We start from the raw sequence: 9,102 nt of genomic DNA on the forward strand, positions 1-9,102 counted from the left end.
CCGGCAAGGGTTTCAGACGCGTCACTCATCCGCTTCGTGGATCCCGGTGAGTATTTTTCATTGTGGTAAGTATGGGAAGCTCCCTCTCTGCTTTGCAAGTGCAACACCGCAATGAGCTACAGTATCTGCTGCGTAAGGCTCAGCATGACTGCCCCGCTCGAGAACTCACTCTCCTGCTACAGGAGGTGAGTGCCCAGTGCCCGTGGTACCCTGAAGCCGGAACCCTTAAGCTAGCGGACTGGGAGCGGTTGGGCCAGACATTGCATGAAGAGCCTCGGGCGCCCGTGCAGGCTTTACATGCCTGGCACCTCTGCCGCGACGCGATACAGTGTGTCGCCTCGGACAGGCCCTCCCTCACGAGGCTGGTGATCTCGCCACGCCCGTCCGCTCCTGCAGCCACCCCCCCTCCTACCGATGCAACACAGTGTGTCGCTTCGGAAGAACCCTCTCCCGCACCAACAGAGGGGCTGCCGATTTCGCCACCGCCGTCGGCTCCTGCAGCCATCCCTCTCCCTGCTTCGCCCCCAGTGCCTTTATTACCACCGCCTCCCTTACCTTCCCCGCCAGAGCCGGTCTGTGATTACCATCCCCCCCTGAAACCCCATGCTTCGGGGCCCCCCAGGGGGTCGTCTGCATCTGCTCAGAGGCTTTCGCTGGTGCAACAAATGGTTCACGCAGCGAAGACTCGCTCAGATCTTACAGCAGAGGAGCTGGCTGAGCTGGTCTCGGTTTGTCCGGTGACCTGGCAGAACGATGGCCAGGGCAACCCGGTTGGAACCTGGGTCAGTTTGCCTTACTCGGTGATTAGAGAGGTAAAGAAAGCAATTCGCGAGTTCGGTCTGACTAGCACGTTTGTGCGTGGTCTCATTGAAGGGCTAGGTAGTGGATACTCCCTGATCCCTGAAGATTGGAAGGCGCTGTTGCGCATGATGCTGTCACCCAGTCAATATGTTATTTGGATTAGTGAGTATCGGCAGGAGGCGGAACGCCAGGCCCAGATTCATAGAGCGGAAGGTATTATTTTTGAGCACTTGGCAGGGGAGGGACCGTTTGCTACCGTTGAGATGCAAACTCAACTCCCTCAGGCCCTCTTCCCCCTTATTTCCACCTGCGCCCAGCATGCTTTCCGGAGGGTCCCGGATTCAGGCAAGCCTACTAAAAGCTTTGTTAGTATCCGTCAGGGTGCATCAGAGTCCTTTCTGGATTTTACCAACAGATTGCAGGAGGCTATCCTCCGACAGGTGGATAACGCTGCGGCAGCTCAGGAGATCCTGTTAAAAATGGCAGTTGAAAATGCAAATGAGGATTGCCGCCGCGCTCTCCAGACGGCGCAAGCCTCTGGCATTTTAGAGCTCTCAGACATGCTACGGGCGTGCCAAAACATCGGCACACAAGCCCATAAAGCTGGAGTTCTGGCTGCCGCCCTGAAAAGAACCGGAAAAGAGGGGAAGCGTTGTTACCGCTGTGGCAAGGAGGGTCACTTCCAGCGGGAGTGCCGCTCATCAAAGGCACCCGCCCGACCCTCAAAAAAGTGCCCCAAGTGTCGGAAGGGCTATCACTGGGCTAATCAGTGTCGTAGCGGGCCGGGAAACCGCGCGGCGGGTCCCCCCCGAACCCAGGGCCAAACGGGGGTGTTTCCCACTCAGACAACCGTTCCTCTGCCTTAAAATCCATAGACTCTATGAGGGCGGTGACTGCTGGAAGTGCAGGGCTTGATTTAATCATGCAGGAGGACACTGATTTTCGGCTGCCAGGGGAGGTCTGCGCCATACCTACCCAGGTGACGGGACCTCTCCCTGCCGGCTTTGTGGGTCTCGTTCTCCCTCGCTCTCATGCTGGGAAACAGGGCTTTTTTGTCATCCCCGGGGTCATTGATGCCGATTACACCGGCATTATTAAGGTTCAGGTGTGGACTCATCTTCCACAGTCGCTCCCGCGTGGACGATCAATTGCACAATTGATTTTAGTCCCCTATCAGGTGCCAGCTGCCGAGGATCAAACTCGGGGCGGAGGCGGCTTTGGATCAACGTTGTCTCACTCGCCGTCTCACAGCGCGTCCTCTCCACTTGTTGCTCTGACAATGTCAGTCCGCCCCTCGAAACCTCAGTTAACACTTCTCTTAAATGATGTTCCTTTCACAGGGCTGGTGGACACTGGAGCTGACGTTACGGTGATTCGTGATCCAGAGTGGCCGGTTAGTTGGCCTACGGTTCCTTCTAAAGAGTTGTGGGGGATCGGGGGTAGTAAACCCGGGCGACAGAGTTTGTCTTGGGTCACAGTCTCTAAACCGGGAGGCCGTACCCTTGCTACTATCCGCCCTTTTGTGCTCCCTGTCCACCTCAATATTTGGGGCCGTGATTTACTTACAAAGCTGGACACCACCCTCGATATTAATATCTAATGGCTCAAAATCCTCCCTCACCCACATTGCCCTCCGCATTGCCCTTGGTATGGCAATCCTTAGAGCCCGTCTGGATTGACCAGTGGCCCCTCCCTCTAGAAAAGCTAAAAGCGCTTCAATCGCTTGTGCAGCAGCATTTGCTGGCACAGCGCTTGGAAAGCTCTACTAGTCCCTGGAACACCCCGGTGTTCGTTATTAAGAAAAAATCTGGTGCATGGCGGCTGTTGCATGACTTAAGGGAAATAAATAAATGCATCCAACCTATGGGCCCCTTGCAATATGGATTACCAAATCCAAATTTAATTCCTCAAACCGATCAGCTCTGTGTATTAGATTTAAAAGATTGTTTTTTCACCATCCCCCTTTGCCCACAAGATCGCGAAAAATTCGCGTTCACGGTGCCACAATATAATAATCAGCAACCCTCTCAAAGGTATCAGTGGAAGGTCTTACCCCAGGGAATGCAAAATAGTCCAACCTTGTGTCAGCTTTTTGTGGATCGGGCCCTCACCCCTTTTCGTGCCCGGTACCCTACGCTAAAGGTCTACCATTATATGGATGACATTTTGCTTAGTGGTCCCCAGGTCAAGGAACAACAGATTGAATCTTTGTCTCAAATCCTTGGCCAAAATGGCCTGTTGGTGGCACCAGAAAAAATCCAACGCTCTTATCCCTACCACTACCTCGGCCATAAGGTTTTACAAACCTATGCTGCTCCGGTTCGTCCGGCACTAACTCTACCTCAACCCCTAACCCTTGTTAAATTACAACAAATTTTGGGTCATTTAAATTGGATTCGGCCCTATTTTCGTCTCCCCACCTCAATGCTGCAGCCGTTGTTCGAGCTCCTACGTGGAGCCCGAGCACCGGGTGCAGTTATTGCCATCACTAAAGAGCACATTGCCTGCATTCGACAAATTAATGCAGCATTAAGTCAGCAGTTTGTGGACAGACCCCCTGAGGTCCGTCCCCTACGGCTGATTCTTCTTGCCACCCCTCATACGCCCACTGCGGCTCTGTTTGTACCCCGTACGAATACAGCCGTCTCTATCATAGAGTGGCTGTACCTCTCCTCCACTCCTCCTCGGAATATTTACCCATATCTAGATGCCCTGTCTGATCTTGTTCGTAAAGCCCGCCACCGTGCAGTGCAACTTACTGGCACTGATTTAGTTGATATTGTGTTCCCCTTGTCCCGTAGTGAATTTGATTCCTTGTGCCACACCTCTTTGGCTTGGCAGGTTGCTCTTTGTGATTATGTGGGAGAAATTTCTTATAATCCCCCAAAAGATCCTCGGTTGGTAATTACACAAAAGGTGCCTCTAATTGTTCATCGTCTTAGCCGCTCTCAACCCATTGTTTCTGCTGTTACTCTTTTTACTGATGGCTCTCCACATCGAGGTGTAGTCACCTATCAATCAGGTGACCCCCCTCGTTGGCGTTCTCGTTTTACACTGCCTCAGCGTTCCGCACAGCGTTCAGAACTGGCTGCTGTTATTTTAGCCTTTCAACTTTTCGCTGATTGTCCCTTTAATTTAATTGTGGACACCCATTATGTTTATCAAGTGATTGATCATTTACCCCTTGCCCTCATTACCCCTCAGGTCGATGCGGACCTCCTTCGCCTATTTTTGTCTTTGCAATATCTTATTTCCACTCGTAATTTCCCTTATTTTGTTGCTCATATTCGCAGTCATACCCCTCTGCCTGGGTCACTCACTGAGGGCAATGCACGCGCTGATCGCGCGTTACGTGGTCAGGTAAATTCCCTCTTTTCTGACCCCATTGAAAGCCATGCCTTTTTCCATCAGTCTGCCTCTGTTTTGGCCCGGCAGTTTCACATTCCTGCTGATCATGCACGTTCCATTGTTCGTTCCTGCCCCCACTGTGCCGCTGCTGCTCCTACTTTTTCTTATGCCGTTAACCCCAGAGGTACTGCAGCAAATCAGCTATGGCAAATGGATGTCACTCATGTGCCACAGTTCCGCCCCTATTCCTTTTTACATGTTTCTGTTGATACTTATTCGGGATTTCTGTGGGCAACCCCACAGCGTGGGGAAGCCACTGCTAAAGTTATTCACCATTTGCTAGCCTGTTTTTCTGTTATGGGTCGCCCAAGCCAAATTAAAATGGATAATGCCCCAGCTTACTGCTCCACAGCCCTCTCCACTTTTTGCGCCCGATGGAACGTCCGTCTTAAACACGGGATCCCTTATAATTCCACGGGCCAAGCCATTGTTGAACGTGCCAATCGCACGCTCAAAACCTTGCTTGATAAACAATTAAAACAAGGGGAGCTGCGTCTCCGAACCTTAGGAGACATTCAACAACAAATGCATATCCTTTTGTTTACTTTAAATAATTTAACGCTGAACGCAGATCAGCAGACCCCCGCGGATCGCCATTTTCACAAATCTGAGGTACTGGAAAGACCGCGTGTCTTTTACCGTCAGCTGCCCGATCCGCAGTGGCTGGGCCCAGTACCTCTAATCACTTGGGGTCGGGGATATGCTGCTGTGTCTCTCCCTGCAGGACCGTTGTGGGTTCCAGCCCGGTGTGTGCGACCGGCACTGAAACAGCATGGCGTGGCGCCAGGGGCTGTCGAACCCCATACCGGAGTTTCAGCTGACCTTGGAGGAGAACGTGGTGCCTCCCGGGTCGACAACGGCGGGACGGAAGAGGCGTAGCGTCCCAAGCCAGCCCGTGACATGGGGAGCAGTAAAAGCATTGGTCGCGGCGGCTCAACGAAGACTGGCAGCAAATCAACAGCCAGAGACTCCTGAGACTTTGTTTGTGGCGATTCTCGCCCAAATCACTGCTAATTCTGTGCTGATTGTATGCCTTTTGTGCCTGCTATTTCCTGTAGGGGTTGGCTCGGGAGCGCTTCCCCCGTTACGGGCCCGAATGACATATAACATATGGGAAAGATTGGCTTCAATAGCAAATGTTACCCACTTTTGTTTGTCTGATTCTGTAGCAGCCGGAGAATTGTTAGGTACATGCCTTATACCAGTATGTCATCACCCTGAGGAAATAGGGAATGAGACAATGCTCGCTGCTTACGCGAATCTCTCTTCCAGTTCTCTGGCATGGCTAATTGGGGCCCGGCCAACTATACCTTGCCTCACACGGCTATATCCCTCCACACACCGTACCCGGCCAGGGCCAACAATGTCACCTGTGCGCGTGTGGTTAATTGCACTAGTACAAAGGTGCCCTTGGGCTGTCGGCAAATTCCTCAACCCCTCTTAAATTGTTCCCACGCTGTAAATGTTTCATACAATTATGGCCATATCATCCTACCATCAGGGTGGTTTTTTACCTGTGGCTCACGCACCTTTAGTTATATTCCTGCAAATTTAAGTGATGGCACCCTTTGCTGTCTTAGTAGAATGACGCTTATATTGCCTTTTGCCAGCCAAAGGCACAGTAAAAGAAGTGTACCCCTTTCAGATAATTGTGTTGCAGATGTTGAGCTTTTTAGTCGCGCTGAGTATACTGCTTTAGCGGCCTCCATTGTTGGGGTCCCCGGGCTTGCCACTTATACAGCCAGAACCTTAAATACCCTGGCGTGCTTTGCAGCGAAGGCAATTAATACAACATCCAAGGCAATTGCCCTACTTAATGCAGAGCAACATGAATTAAGGGATGCAATCTTGGATAACAGAGCAGCCATTGATTTTCTGCTCTTAAAACATCACCTAGGCTGTTCCACGTTTCGGCATATGTGTTGTTTTAATTTAACTGATAATAGTCGTTCCATAGAATCTAGACTGGCCGAGTTGGCCAATCTTACGGCACACATACGTCAAGATGTGGGGTTTGAGGGCTTTTGGAATTGGCTTACAGGTTGGCTGCCATCTCTAGGATGGCTGCGACAACTTTTCGGTTATGCTGTGTTTGTGATCATTGGGCTTATTTTTTGCTGCTGCTGTGTACAATGTATTCCCTCTTTGCTAAGGCTTTGTAGAGATTCGCCCTGGCAAGCTCCCCGAGTTATGTCCTTGTCTGTCTGGGAGTTAAATTGCTTGCAAAAGCAAATTGACGGCTACCATGAGATGGCCGAGTATAATTAAACAAAAATCGGGGGAATGAAGGGTTCATGTTTAGTCCATCCACCTGGAAACAGTCAGGGCACACCCTGACCGTTGTGTAGGAGCAACACATTGCTCCATCCAAGGACGAGGACCAGATATGAACCCTGGGAAGTTAATTAAAGGACAGTAATCGTGGGAAGCTTCCTTGGCCTGGCCTCAAGGCCTGAGAATTAGGATTGTAGTAGATAGAGGCTGGAAAATAAGAATATTAATCAAAGTCATGTATTCCTTTGTTGTGTCTTTTTGCGGTGGAAGTAGGTAATGCGCAGGGGGGAGAAATATAATAAAAGGGAAGGTGGAAAGCTGACAGGGAGCAGCCCTTTTCAGCTAACCAGCTTGCTTGCTTGGATAAACCTGTGTTCTGTCTCATCATTGAACCGCCACAATTTGAGCATAAGCTTGATGCATCCGATGAAGTGAGCTGTAGCTCACAAAAGCTTATGCTCAAATAAATTGGTTAGTCTCTAAGGTGCCACAAGTCCTCCTTTTCTGGAAGGAACATAGTTGAGCATGCACTGCAGATGAGAGATTGGATAGCCCGAGTTACGCCCATTGTACGGGAACACTTGGAGAGAGCACAGGATACCCAACGAACCCATTATAATCACGAAGTGAAGCTTCGACGGTTCCAACCAGGGGATCGGGTGATGGTCCTGGTGCCCACAGCAGAAAGTAAACTGTTGGCCCAGTGGCAGGGGCCTATGAAGTAATCAAAGCCATGGGAAAGGTGAATTATAAGGTGCGGCAGCCAGGCCACCGGAAATCGGAGCAAATTTACCAAATCAATCTTCTAAAATCTTGGCACGATCGAGAGGCATGCTTAGTCATGCAGGAGACCCTTCCCCAGGAGGATCACTTACACGAGCAAGTGAGGATATCATCCGACTTGACGCCGATCCAAAAGATCGAGGCAGCCAACATGATTAATCGCAACCAAGATGTGTTCTCTACAAAACCAGGGCGGATGACTGAAACCTATCACCATATCCGCACAATCCCCGGAGTCAAGGTAACATTGAGACCCCACCGAATCCCAGCAGCCAAAAGAGAAGAAATCAAGGCCGAAGTAAAGAAAATGTTAGAATTAGGGGTTATTGAAGAATCTTACAGCCAGTGGTCCAGTCCAATTGTTCTAGTGCCTAAACCTGATGTACCATGAGATTCTGCAATGACTTTTGCCGACGGAATGAAATATCCCAGTTTGATGCATACCCTATACCACGCATCGACGAACTGGTTGACCAACTGTGTAGTGCCCGATTCTTGACTACATTGGATCTGACAAAAGGGTGCTGGCAGATTCCTCTGACAAAAGAAACTAAAGAAAAGACAGCATTCTCCACCCCAGATGGGCTATTCCAGGACACCGTCCTCCCTTTTGGGCTACATGGGGCCCCAGCCACATTCCAGCGCCTCATGGATAAGCTGTTGCACCCCCATACTAGTTATGCAGCTGCATACCTAGATGATGTCATCATCTATACGCCAGACTGGGGAACCCACTTGGAGAAAGTTGAGGCAGTACTGCGCACCTTAAGGCGGGCTGGCCTCACTGCTAATCCCGCTAAATGCGCCATAGGGCTAGCAGAGGCTAGGTACCTGGGATATATTGTGGGAAGGGGCATAGTGAAGCCCCAAACGAATAAGCTAGAGGCAATTCAAAACTGGCTCCGGCCGACCCGAAAGAAGCAGGTCCGTGCGTTCCTAGACGTGGTAGGCTACTACTGATGTTTTATTCCCCACTTCGCCACTAGGGCAAGTCCCCTAACGGACCTGGTGAAGGTCCAAGGTCCAGACATGGTAAAGTGGACCAATGCAGCAGAGGGGGCATTCACAGACCTTCAGACGGCCCTCTGTAATGACCCCATACTCATAGCCCCGGACTTTAACAGGGAATCTATTTTACAAACAGATGCTTCTGAGGTGGGGTTGGGGGCAGTTCTGTCACAAATGGTGGGAGAAAAGGAACACCCGATCCTCTACCTAAGCAGAAAGCTTCTCCCAAGAGAACAGAAATATGCAGTAGTCAAGAGAGAATGCCTTGCTGTCAAATGGGCTATGGAGACACTGCGTTATTACCTCTTAGGCCGGCGATTTACTCTTGTGACGGACCATGCACCCCTCCAGTGGATGCAGCGGAATAAGGAAAAGAATGCAGTGGTCACCAGGTAGTTCTTATCCCTCCAACCATTCCAGTTCCACATATGGCACAGGGCTGGATGCCACCACGGCAAAGCTGATGGTCTGTCATGAGCATACTGCCTGGCATCCCAAATTGCCCAGCTCTATGGTGTTGAGCAGAGGGGGTGGGGATATGTGATGGGGAAGGCCAGATAGCTATAGAAAAGTAGCGGGAGCTAGATATATTAGCTCCAGGCTAAACAAATCCCTGGTACCAGGATAAGTGAACTTGAGCTTGAGGAAGTGAGGGCTGCTGTGGGGGAAGTAGCCCAGGGAATTGTATATGTCATGTTTCTAAAAGATCAGCTACCATAGCTGATACTATTAGGGTCCCTGGGCTGGAGCCCGGAGTAGAGGGTGGGCCCGGGCTCCCCGCCCTTTGCCCCCTGATTAATCACTGAGACTGGGAGACAACAGAGACTT

At 50.8% G+C, this 9,102-nt stretch overlaps 1 long non-coding RNA gene across 1 annotated transcript; it reads left to right on the forward strand.

Annotated features, from left to right (window-relative positions):
- Positions 1-2,027: 2,027 nt before the first annotated feature.
- LOC141974556 (uncharacterized) lies at positions 2,028-5,071 on the forward strand. Its single transcript, XR_012635769.1, has 3 exons — positions 2,028-2,194; positions 4,095-4,161; positions 4,934-5,071. It is a non-coding gene; the product is annotated as an uncharacterized LOC141974556 (long non-coding RNA).
- Positions 5,072-9,102: the final 4,031 nt, after the last annotated feature.

The sequence above is a fragment of the Natator depressus genome, chromosome 19, assembly GCF_965152275.1.
Source record: "Natator depressus isolate rNatDep1 chromosome 19, rNatDep2.hap1, whole genome shotgun sequence".
In the NCBI taxonomy this organism is placed as follows: domain Eukaryota; kingdom Metazoa; phylum Chordata; order Testudines; family Cheloniidae; genus Natator; species Natator depressus.